We start from the raw sequence: 24,673 nt of genomic DNA, 5'->3' as shown, positions 1-24,673 counted from the left end.
TATTTGATCTTCAATTATATACAATACCAACTGGTATAACTAGTATAATTATAGGAAAATTCCATAAGGATCACCCCATAAAGTTACCTTAAAGCTCATAGGTTCTTTAGTCACTTTCATTCTCGCACGACAAGCCCAGATAAACGTAACCACTTCCTCAGAGTAGACAACAGAAGAGTCCAGGAGGAACAAGGACAAGTTCATGAGAAGAGTTCAAGGAAGGATCAGTCGAAGTACCCAAAACATCTTACGTGTCACACTAATAAATATTAACTAGGTTAATTTAGCGAGCGAGTGGAAACACTGCTCACATTACATGTGTTAGAATTATTTTCTTACATGCAACTGGTAACAGTTATTCAGGAAACAGATATTCATTCGAGGATAGTTATTTCAAATTCATAGAGTTTATTTGGTATAGACTCATTTATGAATTATTTCTACAAACCTGTGGAAGTCAGGACCCGATACATCCAGAACTAGGATAACTTTGTCTTTTCAGCTTTCGGATTGTGTCCGTTGCTATAGACTTATTTTGTCTCATCTTTGTTTTCTTTAAGCAAAGATGCCTCCTCGCAGATCACCCAGACACGCTACTCCGATAACTCCCATGCCTTCTCCACAAATCGATGCAGCAACTTTGAACGCTGAAGTGGCCGAGGCTGTGGCAACAGCCATGGAACAATATCACTCCACCAGTACAGGTGGAGGCGAAGCGCCTACCGATTCTACACAAGGTAAGGTCCCTGTGCGCCAGGGAGAGTTCTCCTACAAGGACTTCACCAGATGTCAACCACTGTCCTTTAAAGGGACTGAAGGAGTCATTTCCCTCTTGCAATGGTTCGAGAAAACAGAGTCGGTCTTCGAAATCTGTTCATGCCCCGAAGGAAGCAAAGTGAAGTTTGCTGCCTGCACCTTCGATGGCAAGGCCCTAACATGGTGGAACAACCATGTTAAGTCACTGAACCTATCAGTGGCAAACTCCATAGGTTGGGAAAACCTAAAGGAGTTAATGCGGGAAGAATATTGCCCTTTAGGCGAGATTCAAAAGCTGGAACAAGAGCTATGGAATCTAACTATGGTCGGCTCAGACATAGTGACCTACACGGACCTGTTCAGCGAACTAGCAGCTCTATGTCCCGAGATGATTACCTCGGAAAAGAAGAAGATAGAGAGATACATTTGGGGTCTGACTGCTCCGACCCAAAGAAATGTGTTATCTTCTAACCCAGCCACGTTCGATAGTGCTAAACGCTTGGCTCAGCGACTCATCGATCATGGAGTCCGCCACAGCGTAAAAGTCCCTATTTCCGAGTCATCAAGGGAAGAGGACTATAATCAAGAGTCGGAGAACAAGAGAAAGAAGAAGCGAACAACACAAGACATCCCCCAAGAGCAACAAGCGAGTACTATGTACGCCGCTACGACGCCTATTGCTTCAGCATCTGCCAGTCGTTATGCTGGAAACCTTCCAAAGTGTGGAAAGTGCAACTTTCACCACACTGGAGTGTGCCGAGAAATGCAGTGTCTAAACTGCCACAAAAAGGGACACACAGTCCGTTACTGTAGGGCATCGGCTCAACCGATCTCCCAAGTCCTCGGAACTGAAGAAAACCAAGCCTGCTATGGCTGTGGTGAGACTAGACACCGTCAGAGGGACTGCCCGATAATCAGGAACTCAGGTGCGGATGGACGTATTCTGATGATCACCGCAGGAGAATCTACCTCAGAGTCGTCGTCGAGTAGTGGTACGTTTTCAAAATAGTAATTACTTTTAAAATTAATTTATATTCATATAAGATTAATAATTGGGGATGACACTTAAAAGTAACTATAACGAACTCACATGTTTAATTAGGTCGTAATATTCAGAGAACTAAAAGATTGTGACAACCGTCAATATTCGGTCAAGTCAAAGTCAACTAGAGTCAACAAGTCAAACAGGTCAACTCAATTTGCCCGTAGGTACTAGAGTTTACGTTATGTAATTTCTAAACAACTCTCTATTCTAATGAGAGATCATAAATCGAAAAGTGCGTACATCTAGATCTCCTTAACCTAAAACGGTGGTACGTAGAGAGCCAAACCGATAAAACAATGTTACATACTCATCGGGAGTATGCAAGATCCTTAAACAAGGCTTAACGAGGTTCACGGACCTTGCATTTCGAAGCCGGACACTCACATTCATCACACACGAAACCGCCCTCAATCGTTTTCACTCTATCTCTTCTTATCGAGAATCTCTCCCAAATCTCTCTAAGTATGTGAAATCTCTCCTAAATATCTCTCTGTATGTGAAATCTCTCCAAGTATGTCAAATCTCTCCCAAATCTCTCTAAGAATATGAAATCTCTCCTAAATATCTCTCTGTATGTGAAATCTCTCCAAGTATGTCAAATCTCTCCCAAATCTCTCTAAGAATGTGAAATCTCTCCCAAATATCTCTTTGTATGTGAAATCTCTCCAAATACGTCAAATCTCTCCCAAATCTCTCTGAGTATGTGGAATCTCTCTCAAATCTCCCTCGAAATCTCTCCCAACTCCTTATAATTACTCGGGGCATCCCGACCCTCGAATTCGGCGAAAATAGCCCAAAAACGGAAGTCTAAGCGAAAAACGGACTTAAGGAACCGAAACCCCTCTTAGGAACCGAACCTTCTGATGAAGAGGAACCGAACCGAAGTTACTGTTCACTAACCGAACCGAAGGTACTGTTCACTAACCGAACCGAAGGTACTGTTCACTACTGTTCACTACAGTTCATTCGCTTCTGACCCTCGCTTCTGACCTTCGGACCGAGCCCATCGCCCTCGTTCCTTCTTCTGGCTCAGCCTCTCGCTTCCGAATCAGCACCATCCTGACCGAACCTCGGCCTAGGGACTGAACCTCGGCCTAGGACCGAGAGGTCTCGCTGGGAACTCATTTTCTCCCGGTTTTCGCGTAGTTTTGCGTTTAAGGTCCGTTTTTAATTATTTTAACGCGGAGTTTTCACCCAAAATCATATTTTAACATAATAAACCCTAAATATTCACAATTTAATCATATTTTCATAAAAATCTTTATTTAAATAATAAAAGCAAGTGGGTAAAGTACAAAGAGGTGGAGTGTTGACTTTGCTTTACTTTATGACACAAACAACCACTCCCACACCCACTCTATGACCAGCCACACCTCCCCACCTTACCTAGGTCACATCAATGTCCTTTCCACTCAATCATCACTCTTTCCCACGTTTTTGAGAGCTGAATATTCATCCTCTCTCCTCACTTCTCTCATTTGCTCTCATTTCACAAGAAGATCAAACTCTTTTCTCTCTCACTTTCTCTCTCTAGGAATTCGAGATTTCCAGGGCTGATCTTGAGTTTTCCTCCACATTTGGTAAGCATAATCCATTCTCTTTATGATTATCTCAATTATTTCCACTCAAATCATGGATATCTTACACAAGCTCCATTATAATTGTGTTAGATCTTCGAATCTTCAAGTGATTCTTCAAGTGTTCTTGGGTTGAACACTTTTCTTCTTCAACACTTACCTACTGAAATCACTTAAGGTGAGTTCATACCCCCATATTTTCATGTTTTCTCAAGTTTTTAGGGGGGGGGGGGGGAATACAAGTTAAAACACTAAGAACATAACTACACTTTTCTAACAGCCTTCATCAGAAAAGTTCAACTCCATTCACGGACTGTTTTGGACATCTTAAACATTTTTGTTTTCAAAACTGTTTTAGGTGCATGTAGTTCCACTTCTTAGCTTTAAAATGACTACTTGCACATCTCCATACGATGTTTCTACAATTTATGGTGATTTTTACAAAACTGCCTATCATTTCAAACATCAATCCGGACCAGTCTGTGATTATGGACTTTTTCACACAAGTAAGAGGTCATTAAAAATTATAATAAAAATTATGAACAAACTAGACTCATTTTCCAAACTCTCAGAAGTTGCAGAACTTGATTTGGACATTTTATGATTTTTCTACAAATTTACCAATAACAGTTACAGAAAATGTTATTAACGGAAAAACACTATAAATTTCATTTCACCTTGTAACATGTTGAGCAAGGTATACATCATTATGTGATTATGTGTTGTTGCAATATATGACAATTTTGTATTCTTATATAGACATACGTCAGAAAACAAATGGATTTATATCTCCACAAGTATGGTAAATATATAAATGATATTACAAGGCTATATCCATTAAAATAATAAACATTGGTAAATTATGACAAGAAGGGCTTATGCTCACTACCCACACAAATAATTAATAAACTATAATAGGTATAGTTTAGGGTTATCTTACATAACAAACACATTATTAAAGGTTTTACACATACAAAAGAGTTATTACCACTATGGATAATTATGATAAACTATAATAAGCATAGATAAGCCATTATACCCCCACAAACGAACACGCTAGTTATAATTGGTGTAGTTATGGCATATATATATATATATATATATATATATATATATATATATATATATATATATTACAAACAAAGTGATAAACTATAATAGGTATAGTTTAGGTTTCATCTACCCAATGAACTTAATTACAAGAAAGGAATTCACCATCACCACCACTTTTGATAAGCTATAATATGCATAGTTCATGTTCACTAATCACTATTACTATCCGATGAACTATGATATGTATAGGTTATATTCACCATCACCACCACTTTTGATAAGCTATAATATGCATAGTTCATGTTCACTAATCACTATTACTATCCGATGAACTTTGATATGTATAGGTTATATTCACCATCACCACCACTTTTGGTAAACTATAGTATGCATAGTTTATGTTCACAGTCACTATTACTATTTCGTGCACTACACCAGGATTGGTTCCGGTTATTGGGTTTAAGTCCACATTAAATTTTCGTATTGTTAGACTTCAACTATAATCGTTGAGCGTATATGCTTGAGTCATACAAGAATTTAGTCTGGATTGGCTTAGAATTGGTGGTGCCCGCCTCATCTCCTGTTCCTCGTTGGGTTGTGGACCTAGGGCAGACCCACTATATTCAACGTTTTATCTAACTTAAATCTTATATAACTTATATACGCTGGACGATTATAGGGGAAATCTACGGGTCAATCTAGGGTTCATTAATACATCATATAGGAATATTCTGTTTACACTTAGCTAAGAAAATATTGGATTTTCTGGAAATCAACTCTCTCGATTTTATAAGGAAAACGGTTTCTACTCCAAACAAAACTCTTATGAACTCACCAACTTAATTGTTGACACTCTTTCAAAACTACTTGTATTCTCAGGAAATCAGTGAAACAGGAAAACTTCAGCGCTTTGAGGATGGGACGTTAAACCGTCAGCAATTTATTTTTGTCATCATAATGTAATTGATTTTGAAACATGTAAACATATACTTGGTGTAACTTTTTCAATTATATTTATGATGGTTGTATTTACTTTGAGCACTATTATACACGTTGTTGTGATACTGTACATGAAGTCCTCCACCCCTGGACGTTTCCGCCATCCTTGGTTTGGGGGTGTGACAAAGATCCCTTAGAGAAGCCATTATGACTCACCATATACATCAGGGTTGTGCGCAATTGAGATGTTGCAGACCTAGAGTGAGCGACTCTACTTAGGTCCCCTTTCCTTAATTGGTTGAGGATTTGAGGCAGAGATGCTCAGTCGACTGCCTGAATCATCTTAAGTATTCACAACTTGTATATGACGGGCGATGGTAGTGGTACCATGGGGGATCATAGTATAAAAGTATTCTTTCAGTTAGTAAAGCACTTTTATTTGTATGTATGCGCACATAGCGGTACAATACATAGGAGTGTTAATTTCAAAATAGAAAACAGGAAACTCGAGATCAACTACAAGGAGTACATTGTTAAACATACTAGGAGTACAGTACTAAGCATACCAGGGATACATCGTCATTCATCAGACGTTTCTTTCGTTTGACCAAAACTTTGTTAGGTATAGAGTCCGTTGTTTTCCTTTCGTCATGAGTTGGCGTGGTCCGCACCATACCGAGTTCATATGTTTCTATCGCATAGATCGGCAAGTTCTCAAAACTTTCGTCAGTTCGTATCGAAGGTCCAACCTAAACCTAAACTTTATCCTTCGCATTCCAAACCACGAAGTACTCATGCGAAGAGTACTTTATTCTCTGGAGTATTATCGTCAGATATCCGCAGACCGTCATGACATACCACTCGTCCAGCAGACCAAGTTCTAGCACAGAGGCTAAGGACGACTACAGCCCGCCTTTTATTATTTAGTGTATACGCGAGGGTGGTATATGAGTATGATTATGCAGATCTAGTATGTGTGTTTCCGCCCTATCTCCTGTTCTCTGTTGAGTTGTGGACCTAGAACATAATCGCACATCCGACAGTCCTACTAATCCTAATTATATACGACTTGTATACACTAGGTAATGATAGATGGACCAAGTATGAATCCTATCAAGAACTCTAGGGCAAGTTGCCAGGTCTACGAGTGAGTATTCCGCAAATCAGAGGAGCGCAACCCCAGTAGTAATGCTAAGAGAGCTAATTTTTGGACGAAATTCATTCTAACGGGGGGATGATGTGACAACCCAAAAATTTCCACTTCAATAGAAACCAAGTCTTTTGCTGCTAACTTTCAAACTTTTGGGATAAGTTTGAACAATTCAGGATTTACACTTAAGGAAATATCAGGAGAGAAGTTGCACTTGGGTTTTGTGCAACTCCGTTATTCCAAAACTCTATGATATTAGAGTTCATTCAAGGAATAAAATATTTTCTACCAAAAATCCCAGGACTATATATAGAATTCTGAACCAAATTATTCATTAGTTACAATTCCAGCTAGAGAAAAGCCAAATTCTCTCTCAAGGATCTTCGGACTTTTGTTCCGGAAAGTGAGTACTTCTATCTAGTGTTGTTTTAAAGCTTTATATATGCTTAACACACTAGAAATCATAGGAAAACACCAAGATCTGTGAGTTTACCGCCCAAGAACACCTTGGGGAGTAAACTCCATTTCAAGGGCCAAAGTGTGCCCAATGACCCCTAGACCTTGGAAACCAAACATGGGACAAACCTTGACATGTTTAGGCATCAAAAGCAATTAAAACAAGGACCAAAAGTGAGTTCACGGCCAAGGAAGTTCTTGGGCCGTGAACTCCATTTTAGTATGCCAAAATGCCCTAAATGCCTTCCATAGCCCAAGAGACAAGCATAGAACTTTACCTAGATGTGTTTAGGACCCAAAACAACCAAAAAGTGTTTACGGCCGTAAACACATGACCAAATGGTCTTTGGGCCGTAAACTCAAAATAGAGGTGTTTTGATGCAACAAACACTTCCAAGGGCTTAGGCATGAATTTAGAATGCTTCTTTCTGACCTCTAGGACCCTCATAAGAATATTTGGCCATGAGTTTGTGGTTGTAAACTCATTTGGGCCGTAAACACCCCAAAAGTGCCAAAAGATATGGTCTTTCTCATCCTAGGTTAAAGCTAATGTCCCTAAATCACCCCCTAGACTTCAAACTTGCATTAACCCATGAGTAACCATGAGTTTACGGCCGTAAACTCCCTTGGGCCGTGAACTCGTGGTAGTAAACTCATTTAAGTGCCTTTATACCCTCCTAGGTTGAATCACATGTGATTCCAACACTTGGTTAAGGTGTTTCCTAGTCCCAGAAGGTGTTTTGCTAGTCTCAGAAGGTGTTTCCTTTCATATAGTTGTTTATAAACACTATATTCATGTCATTATGTGTCCTTAAATTTCATTTAGGACTTATTGTGTCTCGGAACTTCATTCGTGGGACTTCTCATCCGTACTCGCACACCCGTTTGAATCACCCACATCAGGTGAGTTCATACCCCGTAATGAATCTTTTAAATATTTTAATTGTTTTAAAGGGGGGGGGGAATACAAGTTGAACACAATGATAATTGTGTAATTATTTGTTGTTAAACATTCTTTCAAAATGTTACTTATGTTATTTATAACTGATTAACTTAATCAATCCCCATACATTTAATCAGTCTCTTGTGATCACCAAATTAATTCCAAATTAAATCTTAATCAATATAGTTAAATAATATAATTTATCAATTAATACATTATACTTATAATATATTAATAAATCACAAATAACCTCTTTCTCAAAAGTCCATCCAATCAAATTGCTCCGGTGAAGGCAACCCAAAAGGACCATGCTGCTATCGGGTCAAGTACATACCAATTATAGTCATGGGCTTATACACCTAATCCAACATTAAGTACTTAATCTATTTATTCCTATATTGCATTAAGTTAATTTCAAAGGATTATTAATTAATATTTTAAGTCTAATAAATAGTTTCAATGCGGGTCCCGTTAACTTCCAAATTAGGGTTTTTTAAACCCTAATTAGGGTTTACAACTCATAAGTTAGTTAATTAGTTAATTAATTAAATATATATGTTTTTATAGATGCACCACCCACTGCCACCTCGAGCAGTGGTTGTCGGTGGTGGCGGTTATGATTTTTAGGCCAAAACAGTGAAAACATCCCAAACACCCGTCTAAACACACACACACACACACACATATATACACTCATCCACCCAATGTGGCGGTTGGTGGCGGCAAACGACGACATGAGGTGGCAGCCACCACCTCACGGTTGTGGTGGGGTTTTTTTCGGTTTTCTAGCCCAACAACGCACATACATGTCGATGTACAATGAAACATATACACTATCATGTACAAAACACACACACACACACAACTTAGCCACCCATTCACGATGGTATGTGACTGTCGGAAGGAATGAGGCGATGGGACAGCTGTCAAAGCGGCAACAGCGGCCAATGGGAGGTAGCGTTGGCTGAAACGAAGAGGGTGGAAGAATAGTGGGTTGTGCCATTACCGGAAGAAGGTAGTAGAGGTGGCGGTTGCGACTTCGTGTTCCCCGATCTTCCTTACTCGCATGCTGGACCCACAGTTGTTGCCTTCATAGGTAGCAGAAGCAACAACAAAGAACAGTTTCGGCACAATAATGGTTCACCAGTGGCTTGGTAGGTCGGAGAAGCAAGAGGGTAGGGTGGTGGCGGCTACTCTAATGAGAGATGGTTTAGGGTTTTAGGGGAACCGCATGGAAGAAACATGGGAGGGGAAGCACGCGTTAAAGGCACGTAACTTTCAAACATCATACCATATTGGCACTTTTAGTCCCTCCCCCTATATTTATTTCAGCTCAGGTGCGTAGTTACAAAAGAGCCCCCTACTTTCCAAAAATCTTTACATTACAAATCCAATTGTTACTAGATAATCCCTAATTTCCATATATTATAACATTTCACTCCTTGAGGCTAGCACCGATAAATTGGTATGGATTTAGGGCTAAATTAATGGAAATATAAATTATATCTTGGGGTTTTAGGGCTATTATTTATTTATTCAATTGATTTTATTTATTTATTAAATTTTAAAATGGAATGTTACATATAATCATAAGTTGATTGAATATATATATATATATATATATATATATATATATATATATATATATATATATATATATACATATAGTAATCATCATATGTGTGTGTTAGATAATAAATCACTATGAATATTATACATATTAATCATCGAGTTTACCGAGTTTTAGAACACTGCTTGCTTCAGTAAGGGGCCGATTAGGGAGTACTCGGATTTTGTAACTCGCCTAAGTATGGTGCCGAGTAAAGAGGACTCGGCAGAGTAATTAGCCAACTCGGTGAGTCTTTACAACACTGTATATTCGTAAGCATAAGTATATATGACATATGCATGTTGATAAGTACATATATACTAGGCAAATGCCCACACGTTGCGCAGAAACGCCTATATAGTTAAAATCTTTATAAATATATGTTTTCTTAAATATAACAATAATGCTGTTAAATTTGATATAATAATTCGTATTTGAAATTGATATAATGTATGATTATTTTGAAGTGTATTATAATATATACATCTATTAAAATTACATAATCTCAATCGTTTGAAAGACCACTACCCGTGGGTTACTCATAAATGAAAAAATATATATATATGGTTTAACGTTATTTGTTGTTGTTAATTAATTTTTTAAAATGTATTTGTTTAATGTTTTAATTTCTATCATTGTAATTATTTAAAACATTAAGTTTTTTTTGTTTTTAAAGGTAATAATATAATCTTTTATATAAAGTTAGTTTTAACTATTGTTATTGTAAGTTATTTTAAGCTACTTATTTGAAAATTTAAATGATTATAAAAATATCTTTAGGAAATATTTTAGTTAAATTGAGATTACAATTTAGTTTCTGCATTTAACACTACAATTTATCACTTTTAACTATTCACTAAATACTATTTGGATTTTTTAAGTGAAACTAAAATTTATATTTAAGTTGACCATGTAATGTTATATTTAAATTAACAATTTAAATATTTTATCCAAACTGTTCAAAAATTGTAGCTTTAAAATAATAATGGTTTACATATAACAACATAATAAATTGAATAAATAAAGTATAATATGTTAAAAATTAAAGATATAACTTTATAAGTAGAAGTAAAGATATTATTTTAATATTAAAATTTAGTTTACTTATGATTATGCTTTTGGTTTGATATTTATTTAACTTTATTAACCACCTTATAATCATTATTAGAAGGACACTACAATTTGTTATTTTTAGCTATTTATAAAATATTATTTGCGTTGTTTAAGTTGAACTAAAATTTATATTTAAGTTGACCATGTAATTTTATATTTAAATTAACAATTTGAGTATATTATACAAACTGTTCAAAAGTTATAGCATTAAAATAATAATCATTTACATACAACAACATTTTAAAATTAATAAATAAAGTATAATATGTTAAAAGTTAAAGACATAACTTTATAAATAAAATTAAAGATATTATTTTAATATTGAAATTTAGTTTATATATGATTACACTTTAAGTTTGATATTTATTAAATATTATTAACCAACTTATAATCATTATTAGAAAGTAAATGAAAAGTCATGGGATTTTGAAATGAATGTAGTGTCTTGGGAGTTTCAAATGCATGAGGTTCAAGGGAAAATACTAGCTTTATAAGATATATATATATATATATATATATATATATATATATATATGCATAATAATAACTATATGCATATGAATAAGATATGCATAAAAATAAGTATATGCATAAGGCTATTAAATACATATGATTATGATGATGTATATGCATATTTATATGCATAAAATAATAAGAATATTTATCAACAATTTTTTTTCAGTATTTTTCATATGCATATGCATAATATAACATATACATAAAAATAAGTATATTCATATTCACACACACACACACACACACATATATATATATATATATATATATATATGTGTGTGTGTGTGTGTGTGTGTGCGCATATGAATAAGTATAGGTATTGTTGGATATAGTGTCTAAGTCCATAACTATATTTGGTATGTACTTGACCCGATCCGGCATGGTCCATTTGGGTTGCACTTCACCTGAACAATTTATGGATAATATTTGAGAATAGTACAAGTTATGATTTATTAATATATTATAAGTTCTAATATATTAATATAAGATCATATTATTTAATTAGTAGTGATCTATAATTAATCTGGGATTAATTTAGAGATCAAAGATATTACTAATTAAATATGGGCTTCTATAATTATAGTGTGGGCTAGTGCTTATTTGGAATGGGCTAGGCTTGCATGGGAAAAGTCCATGGATACTCCATGGAGCTTTAACCCATGGATCTCATGGAAATGAAGAGACATGGGTTTACATGGAAGTAACCCTAATCCATCACACTATATAAAGGAGGCTTTGGTTCTTGAAATCACACTAGTTGACACTTGTTGAGGTGAGGGCCGATTTCAAGATAGTAGTGACTATTCTCTCAAAGTTCCAAGTTTGTGGTGATTTGTGATTTTCACTTGAGGCATCCACACTATTGGTGCTACGCTCTAAAACTCCAAGCAATCAACTACAACTTCAAGGTAAGTATTTCTACTAGCTTTATTTGATTCATGTTCCCCATGCCATGCTAGTTAGGATATGAACCTTGGAAAAATAATTATTTGCATGTATCTTAGACAAACATAGATCCAAGGTTTATTAGGGTTGCATGTACACTTAGGAAGTGTTAGAATGCTCAAAACCCAACAGTGGTATCAGAGCCTAGGCTTGTTTGTTTGATACTTGTTGCAATATTATGGAAAAAGTCAAAAAACTTGCTGTCTGACTGCTGGACTCGGCGAGTCCATGGGGGGACTCGTCGAGTTCACTTGTATCTTCAACCTACTCGTCGAGTAGGTTCATGCACTCGGCGAGTAGGGTCGACAGAGTCCAAATTTTCGACTTTAGTTGCTGGAAATGGATTAGAAACATTACCCTAAACTGTTTTGGTACTTGAAAACTTGTTTTAGTTGGTGTAATGTCTTGCTAATTCATTTACAACAACTAGTTATCAAAATTACAAAGTTTTAAATGTGATTTTGATTCATGAAAGTGTTCATATTCATGTTCTTGTTCTTATGATGTTTAGATGATCATAGGAATTATTTGTAACCTATGTGGTAGTTTAATTCTTGATCATAATGTGTTTTAATGGTATCCATAACTTGTCCTCAAGTTATGGAAAACCAAAAGTCACTTGAGTTAAAAACCATTAAAAGAACACAAGAGTTAGAAAAATGAAGAGTCTTCATTTTATTACTCTAATAAACTCATAAGTTACAAGAAATGAAAAGTTTTGAAAGTTTACAAAACTTGGCCTCAAGTTTTGGAACAAGTAAAGTCAAGTTAAACTTTAGTTCCAACCCTTAGAATTTTAAAAAGTTAAAATTAAACCCTTATACTTATATTATTATGATTTAATTATATATATATGAATAAGAACAAAGTCGTTTTACCGCTAGTACGCCTCATTCACGAAGCCGGTCTATAAGGTGGGTATAAGGTTGTTGCCTATAAAATGGCAACTTAATGGGTGTCCACTCTCACCCACCGCTTGCTTGACTGGTGGAGGGTCGTTAGCCGAACGGGTAAGACAAGGACTTACAAATTCTCATTAAAAGTATGATGAATATTATAAAGTAACTAAATGTTTTATTAAATTTCCAATCTTAGTTACTTTAGGAAAAATGTGAATAAGGTGCTAATCCATGAAATTACACTTTACACTTTGTTTAAGTTGTTGGTGGAGCGCGTGTGGTTAACCGGCACACTAACTTGGACTTAACAAGGTAGGTAAAGGGTGACTTAAGGTTTATTATAGTATCGATGGAGCGTGTGTGGTTTACTGGCACATCGATTGAGTGATAAACTTTAAGGGTACCAAGTGATTTGCATGGTTACTTCACACCTCGTTTTGTGATCCTCGGCATCCCAGTCACAAAACTTGGAGGGCACACTCGAGATTGAAGCATGCCTTTGAAAAGTTCATTTAATCTCAAAGAATCTAGGAATTTCTAAGAACCAATCAAAAAAACCTAATATCTAATATTTCGGTTTTCGTGGTGGAAATTGGTGAATCGTCATTCACCTACCTTTCAAATATGTTATAGCTTGGATTACAACATACCTCTTCCAAGTTATAATATATTGTGATTGGATCCTAGCCTTAATATTACATTTGGGTGTTTTATTAAGGACTCTCCTAATATCTAAACTAATCTTGTCCATTTCTTTCAGATGTCTTCAAACAATGTTGCTTCTGGCTCTAACCCTAATAGCTCCTTTACCCTTATGAACTTGTGTGGGAAAGTCACCTTTGATGGATCCAACTTCAATGAGTGGATCAGAAATATCAGGATGATTACCCGCTACGAGGACAAAGAATATGTCCTTGACAAGGAGCTTAAGGAGATTGATGAGACCACTACAACTCCTCATGAGATCGCTGACTTTCGGGCACATGAAAGGGATGCTACGAAAGTGGCTTGCATCATGATGGCCACGATGACAGCGGAACTCCAAAAGTCTTATGAGGATTTCTACCCTTATGAAATGCACCAAGATTTGATGGAAAGATACCATCAAAGTGCACGACAAGAGAGGTATGAAATCATCTGCTCCATGATAACAGCCATGATGAAGGACGGGGAATCCGTTACGAGCCACATGCAGAAAATGCAAAGGTATGTGGATCGTTTGCTGAAGCTTAATGTGAACTTCCCTGAGGATCTTGCAATAGATATCATTTTGCACTCCTTACCATCGTGCTATGATCAATTCCGCATGACATATCACATGAATAAGGAAGAGGTCACACTCAGCAAACTTCAGGGACTTCTCAAGACCGTAGAAACAGGTCTTAAGGGGAAGTCGGTTGTTAACACTCCTACTCCAAACTCTACTCCGGTTTTGGCAATCGGGAAAAGTTGAGGGAAGAAAAGAAAGAGATCTTCGAAGGGTACCAAGGGTCGGACCCTTGATGGCTCTTCTTCAAGTGGAACCAAGAAAGGTTTCATCACTCCTTCTTCTGACCCAAAAGAGACTGAATGCTTCTATTGCCATGAAAAAGCTCATTGGAAGCGGAACTGCCCAAAGTACCAGCATGATGTAAAGGATGGGAAAGTTAAACCCAACCATGCAGGTATTTACACTATCTTATCTAATAACTCACCCCATTCTAAATCTTGGGTCCTTGATACCGGTTGTGGTATTCATATTTGTTGTGACTTGCAGGGACTAAGAAGAAGTGAGAATGTGGAGCAAGGAAGAATAAACTTGATCATGGGGAATAGGAAAGCTTCACCTGTTACCAAGATTGGAGTTTATACTTTATCGCTAAGTAGTGGGTTTAATATAGATTTGAATAAATGTTGTTATTCGCCAGGAATGGCAAGAAATATTATTTCCTTTCATGCTTTGTACAAACAAGGGTTTACCTTTTCGTTTAATAATGAAGTTGGTTCTATTGATGCTTTCTTTAATAATGTTATTTATTTTAAAGCATTACCTTGTGATGGTGTGTATGAAGCTATATCTGTTGTAGATAAATTAGGAAATAATGTTTTGTGTATTGATTCTATTAATAATAATAACTTGGATAAAGCATCATTATGGCATTGTCGCCTTGGACATATAAGCAAGAAACGCATAGGCCAACTCCAAAAGGATGGAGTCTTGGAGTCATTTGACCTAAAGTCAGATGATAGTTGCGAATCATGCTTACTTGGAAAAATGACAAAGTCACCCTTCACAGGCTCGTGTGAGAGGGGTGAAGGTTTGTTGGATCTTGTACACACGGATGTGTGTGGACCATTCAAACATGCCACAAGGGATGCTAATCGTTATTATTTGACTTTTACTGATGATTACAGTAGATATGGATATGTCTACCTAATCAAGCATAAGTCAAAGACTTTCGAGAAGTTTAAGGAATTTAAACAGGAAGTCGAGAATCAATTGGGCAGGAACATTAAGATGCTTCGATCCGATCGTGGTGGTGAGTATCTTAGTTCAGAGTTCCTTGACTATCTTAGGGAATGTGGCATTGTCTCACAATTGACACCTCCCAGGACACCACAGTTGAATGGTGTAGCTGAGAGGCGTAATCGAACCTTGTTAGATATGGTTCGTTCCATGATGAGTCGAGCGACGCTACTAATCTCATTCTGGGGGTATGCTTTAGAGACTGCCGCCCATATTCTTAATCTGGTCCCTACAAAGAAAGTTGCCAAAACTCCTCACAAGATGTGGACTGGTAAAGTACCTAAACTAGACCACATCAAGATTTGGGGTTGCGAGGCTTTCGTGAGACGCGAGACTCATGATAAGCTCGAACCCCGAAGCGAGAGGTGTATTTTCATCGGCTACCCACAGCAATCCTTTGGTTACCTCTTCTACAGACCTAGTGATAATGTGGTCTTTGTAGCAAGAAGAGGAGTTTTTCGAGAAAGAGAGTTTATAAGCCAAGGAAACAGTGGGAGGCAAATTGATCTTGAAGAAATTCAAGATTCAAGTGGTGAAGGAACTTCAAACCCTAGCCCTCAACTTGAGGAGGAAACTCCTGTTGAGCCAGTTGATGTGCCTGTACCTCTGAGGCGTTCCATGAGAGTTAGGAATGCACCTGAGCATTATTATGGTTTCCATATTACTGCGGAAGGTGAGACACTTATTAGTGATGAGACACTAGTAGGTCTGGATGAACCTAACAGCTACACGGAAGCCATGGCAGGCCCTGAGGCTGCTAAATGGAAAGAGGCTATGGATAGCGAGATACAATCCATGTATGACAATCAAGTTTGGAACTTGGTTGAGAATGTACCTGGTCGTAAGATTGTAGGGTGCAAATGGATCTTCAAGAAGAAGACCGACATGGATGGTAATGTACACACTTATTAGGCACAACTGGTTGCAAAAGGTTATTCTCAAACTCTGGGAGTTGATTATGATGAAACCTTTTCACTAGTGGCCAAGATAAAGTCTATTAGGGTTCTGTTAGCCATTGCTGCATTTCATGACTATGAAATATGGCAAATGGATGTCAAAACCGCTTTCCTTAATGGAAAGTTGGCTGAGGATGTGTACATGGTTCAGCCAGAGGGTTTTGTCAGTACCGAGTACCCCAATAGAGTGTAAACTCGAGAAATCCATTTATGGATTGAAACAGGCACCTCGCAGGTGGAATCTTTGCTTTGATGAGAAAGTCAAGGAATTTGGCTTTTCAAGGAGTGAAGATGAATCTTGCGTCTATATCAAGGCTAGTGGGAGCATAGTCAGTTTTTTGGTACTGTATGTGGATGACATACTACTCATAGGAAATGACATCCCAACCCTGCAGGAAGTAAAGTCCCGGCTTGGGAAGTGTTTCGTTATGAAGGATCTTGGTGAAGCTGCCTATATCCTAGGGATAAAGATTTTGAGAAACAGGAGTAAAAGGCTAATTGGACTTAGTCAAAGTACCTACTTGGACAAAGTGTTGAAAAGATTCAACATGCATAACTCCAAGAAAGGTGAGTTACCCATTCAGAGTAACGCCAGATTGAGTAAGACACAAAGCCCTCGTACTGAAGCTGAGATAGCAGAAATGAGTCGACTTCCTTTTGCTTCAGCTGTAGGATCGATCATGTATGCTATGACGTGTACTCGACCTGATGTAGCCTTTGCTTTGAGCATGGTTAGCAGGTATCAGGGGAAGCCTGGCAAGGAACACTGGACTGCGGTAATGAATATCCTCAAGTACCTGCGAAGGACTAAGGACTGGTGAGAGTGATGACTTGAGAGCTGTAGGGTATAGTGATGCTAGCTTCCAGACTGATAGGGATAATTTCCGCTCACAGTCGGGCTGGGTCTTTACCTTAAACGGAGGAGCAATCACTTGGAAGAGTTCCAAGCAGGAGACAGTGGCTGATTCTACTTGTGAATCAGAGTATATAGCGGCAAGCGAGGCAGCAAAGGAGGCTATATGGCAAAAGAACTTCATCGGAGACCTTGGAGTTGTACCAGCTATAAAAGAGCCAATGGAGATTTTCTGTGACAGCAATAGTGCAGTTGCCTTAGCCAAGGAACCAAGAGATCATGGGAGATCCAGACACATTGACAGAAAATATTACTTCATCAGACATCGAATAGAAGAAGGGATCCTCATGGCGAAGAGGGTATCATCAGATGAGAACCCAGCAGATCCCCTCACGAAGGGACTGGGTAGGGTTAAGCATCTCCAGGATGCTCGGAGCATAGGGCTGAAGGATGATATAAGTTTTAGTAGTTAGATAAATTATGAAATTTGTAAAGTTTAATTGACATTTGATGATGAATAAAAGGTGTTTTATTTATGAGTAAAGTGTTGCTATCTCTTGTCAATCGTTTACTATATTTCTTTTGCATGTTTTGACTTCCAGAATAATTATGTTTGGTATATCATATTATTCAAACCTCCACAGTCGGTCATATGTCGAAAGTAGGTATGAATCAAGACTGTCATGATTGGTTGCAGAGGTCTAAGGTGTTGGACATGGCTACAACAATCATGAGTGCTCATAAGTTCTGAGCATTGGACTCAACCTACGCTCACTGGAATCACTTCATGGAATTTTATCTCGAGTGATCGTGAGACGGTAATATCATATAAGTCTTCAAACCTAGAGATATGATTTGTTACTTACGAGTTGGTTATGCATTGATTGTACGAAAACGCATTGGTAACTCGATGTTATAAAACGTGCTTTTGTGTGTAATTCAATGAGTGGTAGAACAAACATATGAGTCGAAGTTTATCCGTTCCTTCTTGGATTAGAAGCTGATATCTGGGCCCCTCGATGATTTTGTTTTGACCTATGTACCGGGCCCGGTCAGAACTAAATTGATGTGTTAAGTTGAGTTCTATGTCAAACAAATCGGAAATCGGGAAACAAATGTTGGACAATAAGCAAGACAATGTTCCATGTATTTGTCCGGCTGATATCTAGAACAGAGGATTATATGATCACTTATCTAAATGGTGCGTTCTAGTTCAACAGAGTTTAAAGAGCTATGATTGCTGATCGGTTCCTGAAGTTATACTTGAAAATATAGTTACTAGACTTATCCAAGTGGGAGACTGTTGGATATAGTGTCTAAGTCCATAACTATATTTGGTATGTACTTGATCCGATCCGGCATGGTCCATTTGGGTTGCACTTCACCCGAACAATTTATGGATAATATTTGAGAATAGTACAAGTTATGATTTATTAATATATTATAAGTTCTAATATATTAATATAAGATCATATTATTTAATTAGTAGTGATCTATAATTAATCTAGGATTAATTTAGAGATCAAAGATATTACTAATTAAATATTGGCTTCTATATTTATATAGTGAGGGCTAGTGCTTATTTGGAATGGGCTAGGCTTGCATGGGAAAAGTCCATGGATACTCCATGGAGCTTTAACCCATGGATCTCATGGAAATGAAGAGACATGGGTATTAGGGTTTACATGGAAGTAACCCTAATCCATCACACTATATAAAGGAGGCTTTGGTTCTTGAAATCACACTAGTTGACACTTGTTGAGGTGAGGGCCGATTTCAAGATAATAGTGACTATTCTCTCAAAGTTCCAAGTTTGTGGTGATTTGTGATTTCCAATTGAGGCATCCACACTATTGGTGCTAGGCTCTAAAACTCCAAGCAATCAACTACAACTTCAAGGTAAGTATTTCTACTAGCTTTATTTGATTCATGTTCCCCATGCCATGCTAGTTAGGATATGAACCTTGGAAAAATAATTATTTGCATGTATCTTAGACAAACATAGATCCAAGGTTTATTAGGGTTGCATGTACACTTAGGAAGTGTTAGAATGCTCAAAACCCAACAGGTATATGTATATTGTAATTATTATGTATAAATTATATATGACAATCAGTGATACTGTCATAGAGGTTAGGGATAACCTTCGGGGTAAAATCGGGCACACATAAGTAAGGAGGTATCCTCTTGGAAAAGCTCCTAAATGGGTAGATGATGGGGATGAAGAAAGTGATATATCGATGGCGAGGAAAGTTTCTTTGGAGAAGGCTTTTCCTAGTAGAGAAGATTCCAATATCATGAAACGAGATGCTCATAGGATGCATCATTTAGTAGAGAATAGATTCAAGAATAAGGAAGAAATAAGAGCAGATCATCAAAGAATAGAGATCATTTCAACAGAGGAAGAAGAACAGAGATGATAAGAAATGTTAGAATTCAAGGAAGATGATGAAGATGCTCTTGATGAAAGAAGGAGATGAATTAGGGAAAAGTTGCTTCAGAGGGAAGAAGAGGTAGCTGCCATGATTCTTGAGGAAGAAGAGGAGGAACAAGAAAAAGAGGTGGTTTCATCTGAATATGAAACATATTCAAAAGAAGAGAAAATGGGTATGGCTATGGTGAAGCTAGTGTTTGATACCCAATCAGAATGCGACACCATTGTTGAACGCTAAAAAATTAAAGTAGAATAACAAGCAATTTAAGAGTTAATGAAGAAAAGAGCATAAAAAACAAAAGTTCAAACAAAACAGATAGTTCTTGAAACAATCCATAAAGACCTACAAATCCAGAATAACCTTGAAGTAGTAGGCAACACTGCTGAGATAGAAGCAGACAATAAGTTAAACGAAACTGAAGAATATAAAGCACAGAAGGCTCGTGAGTATACAAGAATTAAAAGAGATAGAGAAGATAGAGATGAAATATTAAGGAAAGGGAAAAGATTGAAAAAGTTAGGAATATGCCTGAGGAAAAGGGAAGAAAATGGGAGAGAAAGAATCTGAGACTTGCATCTGCTCCTAAACAAAAATAGAGATTCATTCAGAAATATTATCATAAAGGTGCTTTCTTCCAGGATGATCTTGATAACACTACTACACTGTTAGTGGTAATGGAATTTTCCACCGTGATTGTTGTGCTCCAATTGGTGAGGACAAGAAGCATAAAACTATTTTACCCAAATTTATGCAAGTCAAGCATTTTGGTCGAAGTGGAAGAACAAAATGGAATCATGTAACATCCCGTTTTTGGTACGTAATTAATTTGTTAAAATGTTCATTTTATAAGACCTACTTGACGAGTTGGTAGCCCTAACTCGTCGAGTAATTGGAAGCTTGATCGTGGGGTTTAAGTTGTCTACTCAACGAGTCGAAGCATGGACTCGGGGAGCAAGTCCATCAGGTGGAAACCCTAATCCTTAGGGTTTGCACCCTATTTAAGCAACATTATGGGTCTCCACCACAACCCCCATCACCTCCCAACCCTACTCTCGAAACCCTAATCAATCTTGTGCATTCTTGAGCCATTTTTCTTGCATTTGTGTGGTTTGAAGCTAGGAGAAGGAAGGCAAAGAGCGAAGACATCAAAAGAGGGCAGAATATCTAGAGTTCTTGGAGAATCTTAGATTTGTTAATGGTATAAAGCTTATACCTTGGTTTCTATCCACTTACATCTTTTTATAGACTTGTTATTTGCACCTTTTTGGTCCTTTCCAAGGTCATTCTGAGATTTGAACCTTAAGGGATGAAAAGGAATTTAGATCTGGACATTTCTGAGCTCTAGAAGCTCAAAGTTGCCACCTTTATTCAACTATGACTCCATGTCATGTTATAGGCCTTCATTCTGGCTTGGAATGAATGTTTTAGCTTCATAACGTCATGCATGAATGTAAAGTTAGCAACTTTACGTGTAATGCTAGTATAAGGAGTACAGATCTATGAAATAAAGGCATTGGAATGCATTAGAATTGACTATATGGATATGTCACAAGGAGGACTTGACGAGTTGTTCCTGGACTCGACGAGTCGGGCCGTGAACCCTAACTCCTTTTCTGATTTTATGTGGAATCATTGAGTTGAGGAGGTGACTCAGTGGGTTGTTAGGACTAGGACTCGGAAATTGATGAACTCGACGAGTCTAAGGAGGGACTCGACGAGTTAGAGTCGATATGTCCCTTTTCTGATTACGCTAGGACTCGGCGAGTCTGAGGACGACTCAACGAGTCAGTTCGTCCAGTCACGATAATGATTAACTTGGGAACTCGACGAGTCATATAATGACTCGGCGAGTCAATTCGTGAATTTTAGGATTATGAGTTTTAGAACTCGGCGAGTTAATAGGCAGACTCGGCGAGTTTGGTCAACCTGAAAGGTTGACTTTGACCAAGATGCTGACTTTGACCAGGGGTAAAATGGTCATTTTACCTGGTCGTAAGACTGTAGGGTGCAAATGGATATTCAAGAAGAAGACCGACATGGATGGTAATGTACACACTTATAAGGCACAACTGGTTGCAAAAGGTTATTCTCAAACTCCGGGAGTTGATTATGATGAAACCTTTTCACTAGTGGCCAAGATAAAGTCTATTAGGGTTCTGTTAGCCATTGCTGCATTTCATGACTATGAAATATGGCAAATGGATGTCAAAACCGCTTTCCTTAATGGAAAGTTGGCTGAGGATGTTTACATGGTTCAGCCAGAGGGTTTTGTCAGTACCGAGTACCCCAATAGAGTGTAAACTCGAGAAATCCATTTATGGATTGAAACAGGCACCTCGCAGGTGGAATCTTTGCTTTGATGAGAAAGTCAAGGAATTTGGCTTTTCAAGGAGTGAAGATGAATCTTGCGTCTATATCAAGGCTAGTGGGAGCATACTACTCATAGGAAATGACATCCCAACCCTGCAGGAAGTAAAGTCCCGGCTTGGGAAATGTTTCGTTATGAAGGACCTTGGTGAAGCTGCCTATATCCTAGGGATAAAGATTTTGAGAAACAGGAGTAAAAGGCTAATTGGACTTAGTCAAAGTACCTACTTGGACAAAGTGTTGAAAAGATTCAACATGCATAACTCCAAGAAAGGTGAGTTACCCATTCAGAGTAACGCCAGATTGAGTAAGACACAAAGCCCTAGTACTGAGGCTGAGATAGCAGAAATGAGTCGACTTCCTTATGCTTCAGCTGTAGGATCGATCATGTATGCTACGACGTGTACTCGACCTGATGTAGCCTTTGCTTTGAGCATGGTTAGCAGGTATCAGGGGAACCCTGGTAAGGAACACTGGACTGCGGTAAAGAATATCCTCAAGTACCTGCGAAGGACTAAGGACTGGTGGGAGTGATGACTTGAGAGCTGTAGGGTATAGTGATGCTAGCTTCCAGACTGATAGGGATAATTTCCGCTCACAGTCGGGCTGGGTCTTTACCTTAAACGGAGGAGCAATCACTTGGAAGAGTTCCAAGCAGGAGACAGTGGCTGATTCTACTTGTGAATCAGAGTATATAGCGGCAAGCGAGGCAGCAAAGGAGGCTATATGGCAAAAGAACTTCATCGGAGACCTTGGAGTTGTACCAGCTATAAAAGAGCCAATGGAGATTTTCTGTGACAGCAATAGTGCAGTTGCCTTAGCCAAGGAACCAAGAGATCATGGGAGATCCAGACACATTGACAGAAAATATTACTTCATCAGACATCGAATAGAAGAAGGGATCCTCATGGCGAAGAGGGTATCATCAGATGAGAACCCAGCAGATCCCCTCACGAAGGGACTAGGTAGGGTTAAGCATCTCCAGGATGCTCGGAGCATAGGGCTGAAGGATGATATAAGTTTTAGTAGTTAGATAAATTATGAAATTTGTAAAGTTTAATTGACATTTGATGATGAATAAAAGGTGTTTTATTTATGAGTAAAGTGTTGCTATCTCTTGTCAATCGTTTACTATATTTCTTTTGCATGTTTTGACTTCCAGAATAATTATGTTTGGTATATCATATTATTCAAACCTCCACAGTCGGTCATATGTCGAAAGTAGGTATGAATCAAGACTGTCATGATTGGTTGCAGAGGTCTAAGGTGTTGGACATGGCTACAACAATCATGAGTGCTCATAAGTTCTGAGCATTGGACTCAACCTACGCTCACTGGAATCACTTCATGGAATTTTATCTCGAGTGATCGTGAGACGGTAATATCATATAAGTCTTCAAACCTAGAGATATGATTTGTTACTTACGAGTTGGTTATGCATTGATTGTACGAAAACACATTGGTAACTCGATGTTATAAAACGTGCTTTTGTGTGTAATTCAATGAGTGGTAGAACAAACATATGAGTCGAAGTTTATCTGTTCCTTCTTGGATTAGAAGCTGATATCTGGGCCCCTCGATGATTTTGTTTTGACCTATGTACCGGGCCCGGTCAGAACTAAATTGATGTGTTAAGTTGAGTTCTATGTTAAACAAATCGGAAATCGGGAAACAAATGTTGGACAATAAGCAAGACAATGTTCCATGTATTTGTCCGGCTGATATCTAGAATAGAGGATTATATGATCACTTATCTAAATGGCGTGTTCTAGTTCAACAGAGTTTAAAGAGCTATGATTGCTGATCGGTTCCTGAAGTTATACTTGAAAATATAGTTACTAGACTTATCCAAGTGGGAGACTGTTGGATATAGTGTCTAAGTCCATAATTATATTTGGTATGTACTTGATCCGATCCGGCATGGTCCATTTGGGTTGCACTTCACCCGAACAATTTATGGATAATATTTGAGAATAGTACAAGTTATGATTTATTAATATATTATAAGTTCTAATATATTAATATAAGATCATATTATTTAATTAGTAGTGATCTATAATTAATCTAGGATTAATTTAGAGATCAAAGATATTACTAATTAAATATGGGCTTCTATATTTATATAGTGAGGGCTAGTGCTTATTTGGAATGGGCTAGGCTTGCATGGGAAAAGTCCATGGATACTCCATGGAGCTTTAACCCATGGATCTCATGGAAATGAAGAGACATGGGTATTAGGGTTTACATGGAAGTAACCCTAATCCATCACACTATATGTAACAACGTAATTTTTCAAACAAATTTTTCATTTCAAAATAAAGTATTTTCATTCTAAACAAGGCATAAACATTCCATGTGTCATAACAGAATACAAATCATACGAATCCCAAGATCACAAAACATCCATCAGTGTGTACAGATCACGCCGGCGCCTTCCCACTGTCCTCACTAGTACCTGAAACACATACAGAACAACTGTAAGCATAATTGCTTAGTGAGTTCCCCAAAATACAACTTACGCACATACGCCTTTCCAGGCCCTGACCTTCCGGTCC

The 24,673-nt window shown here is 37.6% G+C and overlaps 1 pseudogene; it reads left to right on the top strand.

Annotated features, from left to right (window-relative positions):
* Positions 1–19,421: 19,421 nt before the first annotated feature.
* Positions 19,422–20,938, top strand: LOC145096029 (uncharacterized; annotated as a pseudogene).
* Positions 20,939–24,673: the final 3,735 nt, after the last annotated feature.

Source organism: Lactuca serriola, chromosome 3 (assembly GCF_051521515.1).
Source record: "Lactuca serriola cultivar US96UC23 chromosome 3, Lser_US96UC23_V15, whole genome shotgun sequence".
NCBI classification, from domain to species: Eukaryota; Viridiplantae; Streptophyta; class Magnoliopsida; order Asterales; family Asteraceae; genus Lactuca; species Lactuca serriola.
The sequence above is the reverse complement of the archived record's forward strand: the minus strand, read 5'-3'. Positions and strand labels throughout refer to the sequence as shown.